Below are 19,153 nucleotides of genomic sequence, written 5' to 3'. Positions count from 1 at the left end.
ACCTTCTGATCGGCAAGCCCTAGGCTCTGTGGTTTAATGTGAAGAAGTAGGTTTCCTCAAATGCTTCATGTTTACCATGGGTTCTAGTGGCTTTTTAAATTTCAGACCAGGAACCTCTTTTTCCCTGATTATGACCATCTACCTGTTTGGTACAGAGGGAATACAGATCACTGAGTGTTACCGAGTCTACTGATGGTTGAGCTAAGCTGATCGCACATAGATCAAATACTAATCTCCCTTTATTAGCTGTACAACTATATGTTTCCAGATGCCTGTGTGAAGCTTTCATAAAGCCTTCAAAAAAGGAAAGACTTGGAACTGCTGCATGGTTGCCAATCCACAAGCTTGCCAATGAAACAAGAAAGCTTTCCTCTTATGCTGCACAGTTCTTGGGAGAACTCTCCCTACTGGATATGCTGATATAAATTTAATCACTCCCCCTCCCCCTGCATCTTTCTTCTTGCGCTCTGAGCTTCCAAATCTTGCGCTCTGAGCTTCCAAATCTTGCTCGTACATTCAACGTACCTTGTCACTGCTAACTGGGATTCCTTTGAAAACATTAAGAGCCCCAGAACCTCACAATGTACATATTTTAAAGCCTTTATTTAGAGATGAGACATGGAAAGTAGCATTTAGCTTTTTCCATATCTCGAGAGCCATCAAATCCTCTGTTTTATTTATCCTACCAGCTAGGAAATGTGCACGGTGATCCCCCCACATGAACTGCTCATTTATAAAACTATTAGGCTATCAGCCATAAACCAGAGTTGGTTTGAAATCTGCAAAGTAAATGAAATAACTAGTTGGGGAGCCTGCGACAAGACAAGGATGGTCTCAATCTTCAGAGACTTGGTTTCCTCCCCCCCCCCCCCCTTTGGCAGAATAAAGGGGATAAGCAGAACAAAGAGAAAGGAGTCTTCTTACCAGTTAGAAACTTTAATGATCACAGCGAGAGAACAAAGAATCCATTCCTAGGAATGAAGGTGCTCCCAATTAAGGGATCCACCCACTTCCTCCCTAGTCACCCGCGTCACTACCGTGTCTTGTAACCTGATCTCGTAACCACTGTGCTTTCTGTGTTGCCACCGTATCTGCTCTTCTTGAGCTTTCTTGTGCTTTCCAGAGAAAGTGAGTCTGTTAAACTCTCTCTCTCCCAGTGCTTCTCCTCCTAGCTGTTCCCCATCCAGTACTTCCCAGCTTCTGCCTTCTGAACTATGTCCCTCTGCAAACCACTGTTCCAAATCTATGCTGTCCTCCTGCTTCTGGGAAGGTTCAGGATCCGGGAGCATGCAATCGCCCAGATTTTGGAATTCCAACTCTCATCTGCCCCAGTCAGCATGGCAAATGGTCAATGATGATGGGGATGGGTTTACACTGTTATAGAAACGATATAAAATGTACAGGGAATCCATTTAGAAGGTGTCCATACAGACAGACTCAGGTAATTACCTCAAGACACTTTATTTCAGATCTGAAAGGCTCCCAGCAGACCCAAAAATGTAAACCAGGACACACATGACAACAACTAGACTGGAAGCCCCAGGTAATGGTTGAGCAGTGGTCTTTATAGGGTAGGCTAGAGCAAGTTACATTTAGGTGGGAAACCTGCTACAACAGTTTCGTCCCCACGGAGCATGCCCATTCCAGAACCTTCTAACCAGCACAAATACTGACCAATCATCAAACATCACTCCATATATCAGAACCAAACACAGTGGTACCTCAGTTTTCGAACAGCTTAGATCTCGAACTACTTGGAACCCGAACGCTGCAAACCTGAAAATAGGTGTTCCAGTTTTTGAACTTTTTTTCAGAAGCCGCACATGCTCTGTTTTGAGTCCTACACTGTTCCGCTTCCTTTCTGAGTGTGTTCCGTTTGTCAATTGAGTCCCCCGCTGCTAATTGGAGACTTCTTCTTCCGTTCTGAGGGTTCCATTCTGTTGGCTGCTGAGTCCCAAGCACCCACGCAACATGGAGGTGATATCTGAAGCTTATATTTGGTGCTTTTGCTATTTTTTTTGCGTTTTTGTTTGTGTGGCTTTTTTGTTTTTGTGAATGTGGCTTGTGACTGTGTGGAACCCAGTTCAGCTACTGATTGATTGATTGATTGATTGTGTGACTGCTGAAATGGATAAAAGCAGCAACGGCAAGAGAACCATTAACAGAACAACTGTAGAGTAAGGGTAAGATGGGGAATATGCAGGAGAAATTATTTTGAAGAGCTATGGAAAGTATTTGTAGAATTTGTATTGTTAAAACGGAAAGGGGTCAAACCATCGCAAGAGGTATTGAGATTTTGAGAGGTTTAATAATAATAATAATAATAATAATAATAATAATAATAATATACTCCAGTGGAGCAGCCATAGAACAGTAGCTTCAATTTAGAGGTCTTTTGTGGCACTCTTATTCTACAGCTTGAGTTTTTAAAGTGCAGGATGTGCAACAAATTTATTCACAATCATCACAGTTTTTGTTATAAGCCTTATGAGGAGAAGCTGGTACCGAATGGGTGTGCATTGGATTGAAAAGAGAATTTTTCAACGTTGCCGACATTGTCGGAGCAGAAATAATACGCTAGTGGGAAGCATTCAGACAAAGTCAGCGATTCTGTACAGTTTTATCTAGCCACTGGTTGAAGCATAATGCATTACAATTTCAGAAGCATTTCTGCTGTTATCACAGTTCTTTCAAAACAGACATATTCAATTAATTTCTATATAGTGAAACCTTACAGCTGATTGTGAAGTATTGCCTATATGAATAATTACACATTTGCTTATCTTCCCAAAGGAACTAAATGCTTTCCTAAAGATGTATTGTACTTTATTTAGGTATAATGAGCACTCACATACAGTTTTTAAAAAATCACATCATAATCTAGCACAATACCACCTGAAACCACCATTCACTATAAGTCGCCCAAGTTGTTCATGATTATTTCTGGGGGAGAATCTATTTTGCATACTTGAAGTGGGAAGTTGCATGTACTGGAACTTTCTTCTCTCATTAGCAGCAGAAATTGTTTGGACATCCTGATTTTATTTGCTCCTGATTCCTAGTAGGTCCATCGCTAAGGGCCTTCTGGCGGTTCCCTCATTGCGAGAAGCAAAGCTACAGGGAACCAGGCAGAGGGCCTTCTCGGTAGTGGCGCCCGCCCTGTGGAACGCCCTCCCATCAGATATCAAAGAGATAAACAACTACCAAACATTTAGAAGACATCTGAAGGCAGCCCTGTTCAGGGAAGTTTTTAATGTGTGGCATTTGAATGTATTTTTAATCTTTGTTGGAAGCCGCCCAGAGTGGCTGGGGAAACCCAGCCAGATGGGTAGGGTACAAAAAATAAATTGTTGTTGTTGTTGTTGTTGTTGTTGTTGTTGTTGTTGTTATTAAGTAAGCAAGGCAAAGTGGCTGGGGCAACCCAGTCAGATGGGTGGGGTACAAATACTAACATTATTATTATTATTATTATTATTATTATTATTATTACTTCTATTCTGCTTGGAAGACCCCGGCCCAAAGTCAATAGACAAAACTAATAGAGAGACCCGTGTTATTAGTCTCACAGAATGTGAAATAATTATCCCTAGAAGTGCATCTTCATCATGTAAAGCAGTGGTTTTCAGCCACCAGTGTGTTGTGGCACCCTGGGGTGCCTTGATTGATGGTCAGGGGTGCCACGGGCAACACTGGCCTCTGTCCCTCATTCCTTACCTCTCATGTCTCTGCCTCCTAAAGGTTTGCACAGCTGTTTGTTGCAGCAGCCCTAGCTGAGGTGGCCTCGGAATAAGCAAGCAAGTGGATGAGGGAGCCCAGCCAGCCAGTCCGTCAGCCCTTACTATTGGGAATGGACAGACAAGTGGGAGGACAGGCAGGCAGGCACTGCACTGGCCTTTCTTGTGCTCGCTGTGTGCAAGGCCTGGCTGGGAGCTGAGTGCCCAGTGCTGAAGGGGAGCCTTTCCACCATACAGTGTCGGCAGCACCCACTGCTGCCTCCTGCTGGCCACACGTTCCCCTTTGGCCAGTTCCCATTGGGTCATTAAAGCTGGAGGCATCCTCTTCCCAGACCCTTGTAGGGCAGTGTGTGGAGGCATCTCTCTTTGGAGCAGAGGGGGCAGCTCAGAGACCAGAGGCAGCAGCAGCGGTTGCCCAGGGGACACCCAAGGAGAGGAGAGGAGGCTGAGGGAACACTCCACAAGGGAGGATGCTTGGAAAAGGGTGAGGCTGCCAGCTCTGCAGGCAAGGGGTGACATAACTGGGCTCCTAAGCCACACAGGGGTGCCACAGAAAGAATGTAGTTTGTCAAGGGAGCCGTGGACTCAAAAAGGTTGAAAACCTCTGATGTAAGGGACTGGGAAATTTGTGCAACCTCAGGAATGGGGCTAAATGAGTGTCCCCATAGCCTTGTTTCACCCATGTCCACAATAAAGACAACTAGTGTCAGGGACTGGGCAGAGGAGGAATGGTGGAGACTGCCTCCCCATCCTGACCCTTCCAGGGAGGAGGAAGAGGAACACAGTATAGATGTTGTGAAATCATGGAAGGGCCAGAGCAACACCTGGCTGACACATTGTCATTAGAAAGCATTCCAGACCCTCCATCTCCCAGAACCCGGCGAGCTTTAAAAGTAGGAGAGCAAAGAACTTGAAGACAGAGGGCACTTAGCAGCACCCATAGAGGAGATGATGAGACTGAGGAATGAGGAAGTGGGAGAGAAGGGAGGTGGAGGAGATTCACCCAGGACAATGCCATAATCCAAGAGACTCGGTTCTATAACTTCTCTCTGTAAAATTTGGAATAAAAAAGGTCTGTAAGAAACTTTTCCTTGTCTTTATACTTTCCTGGGCGACCAGCCAAGAGCCGCTGGCAGCATCCTGACTGCTAGAGAGGAAGCACCACCCATATAGGGTTAAATGCTTGTTGGTTCTATGAAGTCAAATAAATATGTGGACATTTCCCCATGCACTCAATATATGGCCTTGTATAAGTGAAGCAGAGCTTTTTTCAGCTGGAACTCACCAGAACTCAGTTCCGACACTTCTCAGGTGGGTGCCACTGGTATTATAAAAGAGCAAGGGAGGAGTTCATGATGAGTTCTGGCCCCTCTTTTTCTAGAAAAATAGCACTGAAATGAAGTACCACGTGTGTAAATGCAATGCGAGTCTGCTGCTTGTCATGTCAATAACCCCCAGGGTTGAGATGTTTCTTATACGGCCCTGAGCAAGGTGTTCATCATTGTGCCAAAACGTCTGTTTGTCATACTTAAGTACTAGGATAATTTCCTAATGACGAAACCAAGGGAAAATAATGTTTGCAATGCTTTAATATATTTTTAATGACTTCTGAGTCAATAAGCCAGTGTCTGAATTCACACTCATTAGAAGGGACATTTAGCAAAGTGTTTCACAAACAGTTTCCACAAGACAAGAAATAAGAAATGGGTTATTGATCATCTAACTGTAATCCAGTGACTGCTGTTTAACAATCTAATTGCCCTTTCAGTTATGCTGAATTATGCTTATAAATGGAACAAAAAAGTCACATTTAAAAAATGGATGGGCATTAATACGTACATAACTGCAATTATGGTTAATGGGTTTTTTAAAAAAATAATAATGTGGTACTTCAACACACAAATTGACTGTTGTGAAGAAGTCCCAAGAGGATTCTGCAAATATGTGGAATGTTAGACATATTACAAATATAGTATTCCAACCCACTATATACCTAAAGTTTGAAAAATAAGCCTTGGGTAATTGAATTTGACATATATTGGCCTTTGTACTGTGCACCGAACATCACAAATGTGCTAGTTTAATGACTCCATTTTGCACAGAATTTTCCTTTCCAAAAGGGATACAGTTTCTGCCTTAATAGCTGCTTTTCTACGTTATGCAAGCATCAGGAAGATGCAGCTGAAATAGGCAATTGGCAACTCTCCAACCGGTGATACTGGAGTAAGTCTTAAGAACTGGACTCTCTTCCCACCCTCAATATATTAAAGATAGCCATTCTTACTGTTGTACCTTCAAATTTTTTTACTGATACTTTGTTAACTGGCAAATATTATTTAAAAGTGCATGTCTATACCAATTTTTAAATGTTCCTTTCTAAAGGCACAGTTAATCCTCATGAAGTCACTAAGTAAATACTACAAACTTGTACTATTCCTTTATTTTGTGCTCAGGGGAGTCTGGCTTGGTTGTATTATCACCTGCTGAGATAACATCAAGTTTTGCAAATCAAAATTAGAATAAAATTGAGGGGGACAATAAAAGGTAAATGCTGTGTTGCTCAAAAATAACCACACGCTTTCAGCTGACGTGAAATCTATGACTGCTAGTCTACAAGAGAAGCATTTTTAGCTTGTCTGCTAATGAAAAGTGACTTTAAAGTCCAAGAGGTTCTTCTTGTAAGAATGTTGCCATTCCCCTGAGCAAAGTGGTGGTTGGGGATGGCTTTGTCCGACCCATTAGGAGGGTAGCCATGGGACTAACAGGAAGCATGGTTGGCCATTCATAGGGATGGGAGGACCTAAGAGTTGTCAAGCAGCTGTTCCCCCTTCGCCCAAGTCTCAGGGCAAGGCAAACCAGCAGCCTTTCCATAAACACCCAGGGGATGAATAGCTTGGAATTAGCTAGTCATTCTTCATGAGGGGCAAGTGGGATTTTTGGGTTGCATGCCTGTTGTCCTTTTCTTCTGAACCAATGGCTTCAATTTACAAGAAAGGTGATTCTGACTAAACATTCTGACAAAAACTTTCCATAAGAGTTGTCTGACAGTGGGACAGACTCCTATGAGAGGCTGTGGACTCTCCTTCCTTGGAGGTTTTTAAGCAGATGTTGGATGTCCACCTGTCATGGATGCTTTAGCTGAGATTCCTGCATTGCAGGGGATTGGACTAGATGAATCTTGGGTCCCTTGCAACTCTAAGATTCTATGTAAAAATTTACCGTGAGGCTGAGATGGGTGTTGAGAAGACCTGCTAGTTGGTCACAAAATATGGCTAGGGAGGAAAGTTCCATGATGATATGAGTGGCTTCACCATGAGGTATGAATACTGCAAAGAAGGGAAATATACCCAGACTAGGCCACATGGCTGACCAGAATGAGGAGAAAGCATGGGCCCTCCTTACAGCATGGACAGCTTTATTGACATCAAAATCTGGGCAGCTTGATGCTGATGATCAGGGCTTCATTTCAGACGGAACCTACTGGAATTCAGTTCTGGCACCTCTCAAGTGGACACCATTGCCATTATAAGAGAACGAGGGAGGTGTTTGTGGCGAGTTCCAGCACCTCTTTTTCTAGAAAATTAGCACTGCTGATGATTCTGAATGTAACTCCTTCAAATGTGTGGAGCAAGGATTATGAAGTCACTGATCTCAGGACCAAGGGGGGTCTCCTGGCAAAGGTGGTGACAGGCATACCAGCCATCATATTAAAAGGCAGTATCTGCGTTGCAGTTAATGGTTATGCCTTTTGCAGATAAATTGCATTAATAACGTTGCTGTGACCCTGTTCATCACATATATTGTCTTGCGTTTTTATTCTGGTATGGGGGGCAAATGATAACACGCAACATGAAAGATAGGGCTTTCCCTGCCTGCTCAGATTTCTAAATTGAACACCAAGCTGTGGCTGCAACTGGGGGAACACTGGGATCAGCAAATGGGAGTGAGAAAAAATTCCAGTGTAGGGAGGGAGCAACATATTTTGGCTTTAGGAGGCAAAGGGTAGGTGTACACTGAGCTAGATTTCTAGATTCTAGATCCAGCTCTGTCACTGGAAGCTTGGGTGGCTAACCCTCTTCTAAATCATAAAAAAACCCATGACTGAAAGGACAGAGAGAGTGGCCAATGGGAGTAGCCACAAAACTCCAGTGAGCAACATGGGTGGAGCTAGTCACCAGTTTGGGAAATTCAGCCACTCAACAGAATTACTTGTATTTGATTTGAGAGGCAATGGTTTACCAAGTGCTTTTTTGGGGGGGGGACACAGGGGTACGCATACCCCTAAACATTTTGTGAATCTAACGGGAGAAAAAACTATTTTTGAAAAAAATAGTTTCTTCTCTAGCACGGTGAATCATCAGTTCCATTGAATATCACAGTGAATTGTCAGTTCTGTTGCTACCCCCGATGGCGGCCTCATTCCCTGTCAAGGTATTTCCTGAGTCTCAGATGGAAGCGAGTGTTTGATGTGTGAAGTAGGAGTTCCAATCCAGCACGGTGGTTGGTCAGTTTTGTCGTTACCACCTCTGATAGCGGCTTCATTTCCTTTCCTGGAAAGGAATTGAGTAGATGTTAGCGCACACAACCTCACGCCAATGTGGAAGTTTCTGTGAGCTGTCAGCTGTGTAATATGAGGTAATGCGTGTTCTTTGTACTTTTGTCCATTTACTGTATTTATTTTTCCCGATTTGAACTATAAAATGTGATTTTCTTGAGTCAAAATGAGAGCACCCCTAAACATTTTTTTAAGAAAAAAGCACTGGGTTTGCCCATGGCCATATCCTGCAATTCATCCTAGTAAATAAATGGTAGAAGAAACGGAAGGAAGAAAAATAAATGGAAGTGCATCATGTGATCATTTTGACACTTCCCACTCACTAAAATCCCAGGACATAGGAATGGTGTACAGTGGTACCTTGATAAGAACTTAATTCGTTCTGGAGGTCCATTCTTAACCTGAAACTGTTCTTAACCTGAGGTGCCACTTTAGCTAATGGGGCCTCCCACTGCTGCTGCACCACCACCACGCGATTTCTGTTCTCATCCTGAAGCAAAGTTCTTAACCTGAGGTACTATTTCCACGTTAGCGGAGTCTGTAACCTGAAGCGTCTGTAACCTGAAGTGTCTGTAACCCGAGGTACCACTGTATGGCTTCAGGCCTAATCCCACATTGCCCCTTATCCTGCTTTCACTGCCAGACCTGGCTCCTTTTCCTGATGGTGAGCTATGACATTTCTCTAAGAGTTATTTTAGCCCGTTTATATTGTTGTTGTTTTTTAAGTGGTAAATCTTTGCAGTGTACAAATAGTATGTTCCTAGACCGACCTTTGGGACATCTAGTGGCTTCCGTAATTCAGTGCTACTAATTACATTTACTCACATAGCTAATTATTGTGATTTACAAGATATTACTTTCCCCCCAAGTTTAGCAGTGCTTTGTTCTCTAATTATGTTAAAAAGTACTGCAAAACAGCAATGATTTATAGGTGTAGTGCTAGGAGTGAGAAAATTTCTGTCTTTTGTTTTGCTCACTAATCTGGAGATGTTAACAATCTGCAATCAGTAAATTCCTACTACAACTGGATATAATGAGCTCTGATTATCAACATTAATAATGCTTCAAAATTAATTAGCAGGAAAACTCTCTGGTTATCCCCAGATAATCATACCTTAATTCATACTCTAATCAAAATAATTGGGATTGACTTAAGCAATAGATTGCTTTTTTTAAGTCTGAAAACTTATGTAAACTTGCATTATTCCCCAGCAGTATTTACAAGAAGGGTGTATTTCATTTGAAGCTGTTTTGTTAAAAGATTATTATTGTAGCCTCATCATACTTAAGGGTCCCTCCCTTTATCTGATCTACACAACCTCATTCTGCGGACACTAATAACTGAGGAACCTACAAAACAATTTGCATGACCCTGGCACTAAAATTTGTGGGTGCCTCGGCCCTTCATGGGGAATTTTGTGGGTGCTTGGGCACTCAGGACCCCAGGGAGTCCTGCTGAATCTGTGCTCAATCATCTTTGCACACAGTGGTCAGCCTGATGACTTTGGGTTCCCCACAAGTATGCCATGAGCACCATCACCCTCTCTTGTGTTTCCCAGCATCTGGTTTCTGGAGGTCTACTACCTCCAGCAATGGAGACCAAACACAACCATCATGCCTAGTAGCCATTGGTAGCCTTATCCTCCATGAATTTTTAAATTCTTGTCTAGACATCCAAGTTGGTAGCCATCCCAACATCTTGTTTAACCATGCAGCTATGAGAAGTACAAGGGACGCGGGTGGCGTTGTGGGTTAAGCCACAGAGCCTAGGACTTGCTGATCAGAAGGTCAGCAATTTGAATCCCTGTGACGGGGTGAGGTCCCGTTGCTTGGTCCCAGCTCCTGCCCACCTAGCAGTTCGAAAGCACGTCAAAGTGCAAGTAGATAAATAGGTACCGCTCCGGCGGGAAGGTAAACGGCGTTTCCGTGTGCTACTTTGGTTCGCCAGAAGTGGCTTAGTCATGCTGGCCACATGACCTGGAAGCTGTACACCGGCTCCCTCGGCCAATAAAGTGAGATGAGCGCCGCAACCCCAGAGTCGGTCATGAATGGACCAAATGGTCAGGGGTCCATTTACCTTTACCTTTACCTTTATGAGAAGTACTTTCTTTTGCCAGTCCTGAATGCTCCAACATATTCATCTTCATTGGATGGCCCTGGGTTGTAGCATTAGGACTGAGGGAGAAGGTCTTCACTCTGTTTTCTTTCTCTCCAGCATGCATTATTTTATAGACCTCTATCATGCCCCCTGCTGACCTGCTGCTGTTCGGTTGCTAAACTACAATAGGTATATTGTATGCCAATAAAAGTGGATTGATTGATTGAATAGACATATTTAGCTAACAATACTGGGGGTTGGGAGACAGTCCTACAACACACTATGTAGATGCCAACCTGCATCTGGTACCAAAGGTAAACCCAGCAAGGAGCCATGCACCATCTCATTCTTTACTCAGACAACTACACCTAGGAGCCCAATTTATTTTTGCATAGAGTGTTCTCCTTCATAGAGAGCACGTGTTGCGGTGGGGTCTAGCAGGACACCCCCTCTTGGTTGCTGGGCAGGACTGTTTGGATGGCCATGACTGTGATTGGGCCAAATTGAGTTGCTGGGGAGATTTTGATGTTACCATTTAGAGGATTGGCTGCGTGCATCGGATCGCCCGCCCACTCTCCCTAATTTAGGGTTGTTGCATTGACATTGCTGTGCCTGTCATGGGGTCATCTGCTTTTGGGGCAGGGAGCTGATAAGAATTTTGTCCATTTGGCTGGTTGGCTGGTGCCATTTGGTTTTTGCCTACTGCGTAGCAAATCGTTACAACTTGTAAGGTTGCGGTTAAAGGTAAAGGTAAAGGTACCCCTGCCCGTACGGGCCAGTCGTGTCCGACTCTAGGGTTGTGCGCTCATCTCACTTAAGAGGCCGGGGGCCAGCGCTGTCCACAGACACTTTTGGGTCACGTGGCCAGCGTGACGAAGCTGTTCTGGCGAGCCAGCACCAGCACAGTACATAGAAACGCCGTTTACCTTCCCACTATAAAGCGGTACCTATTTATCTACTTGCACTTAGGGGTGCTTTCGAACTGCTAGGTGGGCAGGAGCTGGGACCGAAAGACGGGAGCTCACCCCGCCGCGGGGATTCGAACCGCCGACCATACGATCGGCAAGTCCTAGGCACTGAGGTTTTACCCACAGCGCCACCCGTGTCCCTTGCGGTTAGGCATTAGTTAAAAAATTTGGTTGGTGGAGGAGTATGGATTGGTGGTACCTGCCCCTCCAGTGCTGCTGCTGCAAGGGAATTCCATTAAAGGAATCCAGGGGTTTGCCATGCTTTTGTCCAAATTCCTGGCAAGGGGCTTGGGCTTCGCAAGCCCCTGGGAGCATGCAGGGAGGGGTGACGGTATGGTGCCCAGCCCCGTTCTCACCCCAATATTGTTTTCCCTTACTGGCTTTCGCTGGAATCCGGAAGTCAGTTCTGTCCCTGTCTGGGCGTGGGGACAGATAGTCGTAACCAATAAGCAACCACTCACATTATGTATTTTCATAAAGTTGTGGCCAAAATTATGCCAAAAACCTTAAACAAAAATTCTGTGTGAATTGTGATTTATTTAGGGGGTGGCTTGGAGACCTCGACATGCAAATACTCATTTGCTGCTGTCACATTTTTTATTTTAGGCATCCATATGCAAACATTTATACCTAAAAATAGAATATGTGGAACTGAGTTTAACCGCCAACAGAGTTCTTCACACAACAGACTATAAGAGCCTTCCTGGATCAGCTCAAAAGTCCATCCAAGACAAACCAGCTGCCTTCATGAACAGGTCATGGGGTAACAGCCCTCACAAATATTTGGCATTCGGAGGTTTGGTCATTATTAGTTCCTCTTTCAACAAGGCTTCTAAAATATTTATTCCTGTTGGTATCTGTCTTGGATTTGAATTGGTTTTATGTTTGGGCTGTTGTCTTAAACTGTTTTTATATTCATAATTGTTTTTATATGTGTGATTGCTTTAAGTGTTTTCAACAAATGCTAATACTGTAAATTGATTCAGGATATCTCATGGGAAACCCTTCATAACTGAAGCTACCTTTATATATATTAATGTTGATGATAATGCATTTAAAACACACAAAACAATGCAAAGTAACAAGAATAACACAAGCGCAGTGATATAAAAACTGAAACTCCAAATGCAAGCTAAAACGCGTTGCCGTCAGATTAAATCAGAGATGTTAACATAACATGAAAGGGTGTTTAAAGGCCCAGGACACTAAGAAGGTTTTGCATGGTACTGAAAAGCCATTATGATAGGATTTCTGTATGTAGTTTCACAGCACCATTGAGATCTGTCTTCTTCCTTGCTGCAACCATTCATGCTGCAGGATGAGATGGCACTTGGAGGAGATCCTCCATAGATGACCTTAGGGCACTGCCTCTGAACATGAAGGAACAGGTCCCGTGCTTTGTGTCTGCACCTCTCAGAGCTGCTGCAGGAGGACAGATAGTATCCCCCCAACACAAGATCATGCCACAGAACTGACTATCTGCAGTGTAGAGCATCTAAGCAAGAGAAGTGACCCTACATCAGGACCAGAAGGCAAGGACTAAATTAGCTTATTACCATTTCTCACATAATAGCTGATAGGGGGTAGGGGTCAGAGGTTGTGTGGAAACGGAAGTGCCACCACTCTATGTTCCCAAGAATGGGTAGTATGATATTATTGCACTCCCAACATTTGGGGATGGGGAAAGGGGAACTGCCCAGTTGGCTGTTAGAGGTTTTTAGTGCTTATTACTGTTAGGATATTTCCGTTCCACCTTAAAAGGGAGCAGGATGTATGTGTCACAGCCTGCGTATTTCCTGTTCACAGGATGTTTATGTCTTCTGTTCCTTTCGTTTTCTGCTGTTTTGCCTGAGCAGTCGGAGCAGATGGTCATGTTTTCTTTGTTCTGACCAATGCCAAATAAACTGTAAATATGCTCTCATGCTTGTGCAACTTTTGCTGTGTGAATTCTGCTGTTAGAGTGTGCACTAAGGCCTGAGGCTTAGTGTCGCTAAATTGCTGATACTGCGTGACTACGGGAGGTCGATGGATCGTCCGGCACCGAGCTTGGGGGCTCAGATGGACTTTATCTCCCTGGCAGTATCCCAACAACAGGTTATGGGCCCAGATTCACGGCACTTGCAGGAGAGTAAGACTGCGACAGACTGCTGAGGTATGTGTGGGAAAAGCAAAAGCAAAGGCTTTTCTGTTTGCCGCGGCAAGAGCTTTTGATGTCCGGCTGGCCTAATTGGCCTGGGAGCCGAGCCAAGCAGGCTTCGTGATTTATGGGTGCCAAGATAAGGAGTCTCTGAAGTGAAGAAGACTCACGGCCAAAGTTAAGAGCTGGAATGGAGTTTTTCCAAGCCTCTGAAGCTGCTGAGTGCCCAAAATTAAATCGGCACAATTATGAAACCTGGGCAAAATGGTGTGAGAGTTTGCTGCGTCAGTTTGGAGTGTGGCAAACTGTGAGTGAAGCCCCTCCAGTTCCTCTGACAGGGAGATGGGAGGCTCAGAATTCGAGAGCCATAGACGTAATAGTCTTGTCCGTCTCTCTGGAGGAAATTGCTACGCTAGCTGGCAACACGACTGCACGTCAGATGTGGAATGCTTTGAAGATAGCCCATCTGCCAGTCATCCCAGCCCAGAGTTTGACTACATCGGAGGTCCTGGCTGTTTCCCAGAATGCGAGTGAATGCAGGGATGCCGAGGGCACCGGTTGCAAGCTGCAGGGGGAGCTGACTGCAATGTCATCCCAGGCAGCATTCCAGCCTCCAGGGGGAGCCAAGGAGTCGGCAGCTGAGAGCTCTGTTTCCCATGGGAGCCAAGGTCAACTTTGCAGAGGCCGGAAGGCCAGAAATAAACAAAGGAAAAAGCCTGCAGATGGCCCGAAGCAGAAGGGGGGTGAAAGGCCCACGCCAGTGGAAAACAAGGCTTTGTTTGCTGGCACAGCTTCACCAAAGGCTAAAGGCAAGTCTGATGGCCAGGAGCAGGGGGGCAAGCAGCAAAAGCCCACGCCAGTGGAAAACAAGGTTTTGTTTGCTGGCACTGCTTCACCGAAGGCCAAGGCGAGGTTTATAGTGGATTCAGGGTGCACGCGCCATATCGCCAAAGACCGCCATCTGTTCATCTCCTTCACACCTCAAGATGGAGAGATCCACCTGGCTGATGGAAGGACTTTGCAAGCTGCAGGAGTTGGGACTGTGAAACTTGCAAGTCTGCATACTACCATCAGAGATGTACTTTTTGTTCCAGGAGCTGCGGACAATTTGCTTAGTGTCCCACAGCTGAATAGGCGTGGTTTTGAGATTACCTTCAAGAGGACTGTCTGTGTCATCAGAAAAGGCAAAGAGGACTTTTTGCATGCAAAGTTGTTGGATGGTTTGTTCTGTCTGACTTATGATGACAATGCTGTTATGTCTAATGCTGATTCTTGTTGTGTTGCACAAGCTAACAAGGTTCTTCATGCAGGATGCATTCACGATGCACATAGAAGATTTTGTCACCTCTCTTGGCAAGCGCTAGCCAAGATGCCTGAGTTGGTTGAAGGTTTGGACATCAAACCTTGTAAATTTCACATGAAATGTGTATCTTGTGCAGAGAACAAGGTGAAGGTTGCTCCAAAAGGCAAGGAGTCTAGCAGGCAGGCTTCCAAACCCTACCAGCTAGTTCACGCAGACCTGGTTGGGCCTCTAGCGCCCTCTTTGGGAGGGGCAAGGTACTTCATGGTTCTAATTGATTCTTTTTCCAGGTACATTCATGTGTTTATGCTCGAGCAGAAATCGCAAGCATTTCCTAGGTTCAAGGCATTCTGTGCTTGGTTGGAGAATGCTCATGGTAAACGTATTGGCTGTCTGTTTACTGATCGGGGCGGGGAGTTCACTTCTCAGCAGTTTGAAGCTTTCCTGACTGAGAAGGGAATCCAGCATGACTTGTCAACGCCTAGATCGCCATGGATGAATGAATGGGCTTGCGGAGAGAGCAAATCAAACGTTGCTGCAAGGAATAAAAACCTTGTTGCATGATGCCAACCTCCCTGAGAAGTTTTGGGGGGAGGCTCTCTCGAATTTAGTTTACACTTTTAATCGCAGACTGTCATCACCTATTGGCTGCACTCCCTATGAGAAAATGTTTGGTAAGAAACCTAACACCAAGCACTTGAGAATCTTTGGTTCTGACATGTGGGTACACACCCCAAAAAGCAACAAGCTTGGGAAGCGTGGGGCACATGGTTTGTTCATGGGGTACGATAAAGGTGCATACAGAGTATGGATGACTAACTCTAAATCCATAAAGTTCACAAGGAGTGTTGAGTACAATCCTAAGTGGGGGGAAAATGTGGGAATTTTCCAGAGTTACCCAGAGGAGGATGAAGGTGATGTGAAGAAAGCAGATCATGCTGAGAAAGCTGAGGAAACTGAGGATGATGATGATGATCAGAGTTCGGATTCCAGTTCAGTGGGCGGCGCTGCTGCTGCTGTCAGTGACAGTGATGACACAGCAGACTACAAGAGCGCAAAGGCCTCAGTCAGACCATCTGATGCGTCTGACAATGAACTGGAAGAACCACTGTTCACCATTGGTCACTTTTCTCCTAAGAAGGAGGAGATGAGTCCAGAAGACTTGCGTCTAGTTCGCAGGTCTGAAAGGGCGACCAAAGGCAGACCTCCAAAGAGATTTGCTGATGAGTTTGCTAAGACGGCAACTGCTGTTCTTAGTAGCTCAGGGAAGGTGTGGGAACCTTCAAGCTTCAAAGAGGTCCAGGAGTTAACCTCTAAAGATGCTGAGCCTTGGCTTAATGCCATGAAGGCTGAAGTTGATTCCTTGAACAGGAACCAGACTTGGGAGCTGGTACCGGTAGTCCCAGGGATGAGACTGGTTGGCAGCAAATGGGTCTTCAAGGCCAAGACAGACCAAAATGGCAAAGTTGTCAGACACAAAGCCAGATTGGTTGCCAGAGGTTTTTCACAGGTACCAGGGCAGGATTACCACGAGACCTACTCACCCACGGTCAAATATGAGAGCATTCGGCTGATGCTCAAGATCGCTGCGGAGGAGAAACTGCATGTTTCCCATCATGACATAAATACAGCTTTTTTGTACGGGATTTTGGGGGAGGAGCTGTACATGCTTCCACCTGACGGGATGCAGATACAGAAGGGAATGGTCTGTAAACTGCGGAAATCCTTATATGGTCTCAAGCAGAGTGCCAGGTGTTGGAACACAAAACTCACTGAAACGTTGCTTTCTCTAGGTTTTCACCAGGGCAAAGCTGATCCGTGTGTGTTTGTCAAGGAGGAGGGGCAAAACAAACTGTATTGTTTATGTTTTGTTGATGATCTTCTGATGTTTTGGAAGAATCAGGCTTTCTACCAAAGCACCCTAGCTCAGCTGAAGGAGCACTTTGACATGAAGGATCTTGGTGAGGTATCCAACTATCTTTCTCTGCAGGTGGAGAGGGACCAAGCAGGTAATTTTCTGGTACACCAAACACAGAAAATTGCTGATGTATTAACCAGGTTGAATTTGGTTGATGCAAACCCAGCAGACACACCGATGGTGACAGGTTACCAGGTAGACAGTACTGCTGAAGCGTTTTCTGACACAACGCTGTACAGATGCATTCTAGGCAAGTTGAATTTCATTGCTAGATGTTCAAGACCTGACATTGCTGTAAGCACTAACCTGCTTAGCAGACATGCTAACAATCCTACTGTTCAGGATTGGAAAGCTCTGAAGCGCATAGCCCGGTATTTGAAAGGGACTATGCACTACAGGCTGAGGTTCACCAGTCAGAAGACTGGAGGTCTTGAAATCTTTGCAGATGCAAGTTTTGGAAGTGACACCACGGATGGTACAAGCACTTCTGGAGTATGCTACATGTACAACCACTGCCTGTTTGACTGGTTGTGCAAAAAGCAGGCGACAGTTAGCCTAAGTTCCTGTGAAGCAGAACTCAATGCTCTGTCATTTTCACTCATGGATTGTGAATGGTTGATGCAACTGTTTAAGGACATTGGGGTTTCTGTGAAATGTCCTATACAAGTGTATCAAGACAATAGATCTTGTTTGGCTTTGCTGAACTCGGAGAGTTGCAAGCAAAGGACCAAGTACTTGCAGATTAAGCTACATCGTGCAAGAGAGTGTATTCAGAAAGGACTCATTCAGGTGTCCTACATGCCAGGAAATGAAATTCCTGCTGATCTGTTGTCTAAGGTTGTTAACAGAGAACAACTTAAGGTTTACGTACAAAGGTTGCAATTGGGTTGAACCACAGGTACTACAGGTTACACGGAAAGGGGGAGGATGTTAGGATATTTCCGTTCCACCTTAAAAGGGAGCAGGATGTTTGTGTCACAGCCTGCGTATTTCCTGTTCACAGGATGTTTATGTCTTCTGTTCCTTTCGTTTTCTGCTGTTTTGCCTGAGCAGTCGGAGCAGACGGTCATGTTTTCTTTGTTCTGACCAATGCCAAATAAACTGTAAATATGCTCTCATGCTTGTGCAACTTTTGCTGTGTGAATTCTGCTGTTAGAGTGTGCACTAAGGCCTGAGGCTTAGTGTCGCTAAATTGCTGATACTGCGTGACTACGGGAGGTCGATGGATCGTCTGGCACTGAGCTTGGGGGCTCAGATGGACTTTATCTCCCTGGCAGTATCCCAACAATTACAGGGGTCAGCAAACTTTTTCAGCAGGTGGCTGGTCCACTATCCCTCAGACCTTGGGGGGGGGGGGGCGAACTATATTTTTTTGGGAGGGGGAATGAACAAATTCCTATGCCCCACAAATAACCCAGAGATGCATTTTAAATAAAAGGACACATTCCACTCATGTAAAAACATACTGATTCCTGGACCACCCGCGGGTCGGATTTAGAAGGCGATTGGGCCGGATCTGGTCCCCAGGCCTTAGTTTGCCTACCCATGGCTTAAGGCATAAGGGATTGGTGAACTTTTGCTTGCTTTGCTTTTTAAATACAGAATTAGCCGTTGTCTTGATAGCCATGTGCAAAACAATTTCTACTGGGAGCCAGTTTTGTAATGAATGCACAAGGTGCACAATTGCATTGCTAACTATTTTTGAGGACTCTGTCCTGGGTGTTAGTTAAGCGAAGCAGATGAATTCTCTCACAAAAGAGGACACCGCTCCCTTGCCATCTATCTTCAACTTCCACATCAATCTTTGTTTCAGGACTGCTGACACCGCTTTCGGAGCTCAGCTCCAATTCATCTACACTGCTCAATGCTGCTGCTGCAAGTATCAGCCATGAATGCAACACTGAGAAATAAGCCTTTTCCTGCCTCTCCTTCTTTTGGTTACTTTTAAGACAGTTTCCCACCAAAGTATTGAGATTGAGATTCTCACTAATAGCATCTAAAAATAAACCTAGTACAGTTGCAGAATGAGCCAGAACCTAGAACTCAAATATACCCAGAACTCAAACACAGTAAAGTTAATATTGCTGCTGACATAGTCACCCTGGTCCTGCACTGGTCTCTACTCACTTCTGCCCTGCAGATAAATTACATGTACAAAGGGCTAGAATTAATCCAGGTTTCAGCATCCACCTCAGTGTGGGGGCCACCACAGAAAAGGCTCTGTCCCATTCCCAGAAACTCAATGGTTGTTACCTGCACTCCTGCAAGGGGAAGGAGGTAATTTCTCTTCCAGCAAATGTTTTCCATTTATTTTAATACAGGAAACACACTTGTGTGTATATTCCTTTGTGCACACAAATCTGATGACTCCATTGTAATAACAGACCAATGGTGCACATGAAAAATACATCAGCGCGCATCAGTGCTCAGAAATCAGGCAGTG

Source organism: Podarcis filfolensis, assembly GCF_964270895.1.
Source record: "Podarcis filfolensis genome assembly, chromosome: 11".
Lineage (NCBI taxonomy): Eukaryota > Metazoa > Chordata > Lepidosauria > Squamata > Lacertidae > Podarcis > Podarcis filfolensis.
Note: the sequence above shows the minus strand (reverse complement) of the source record.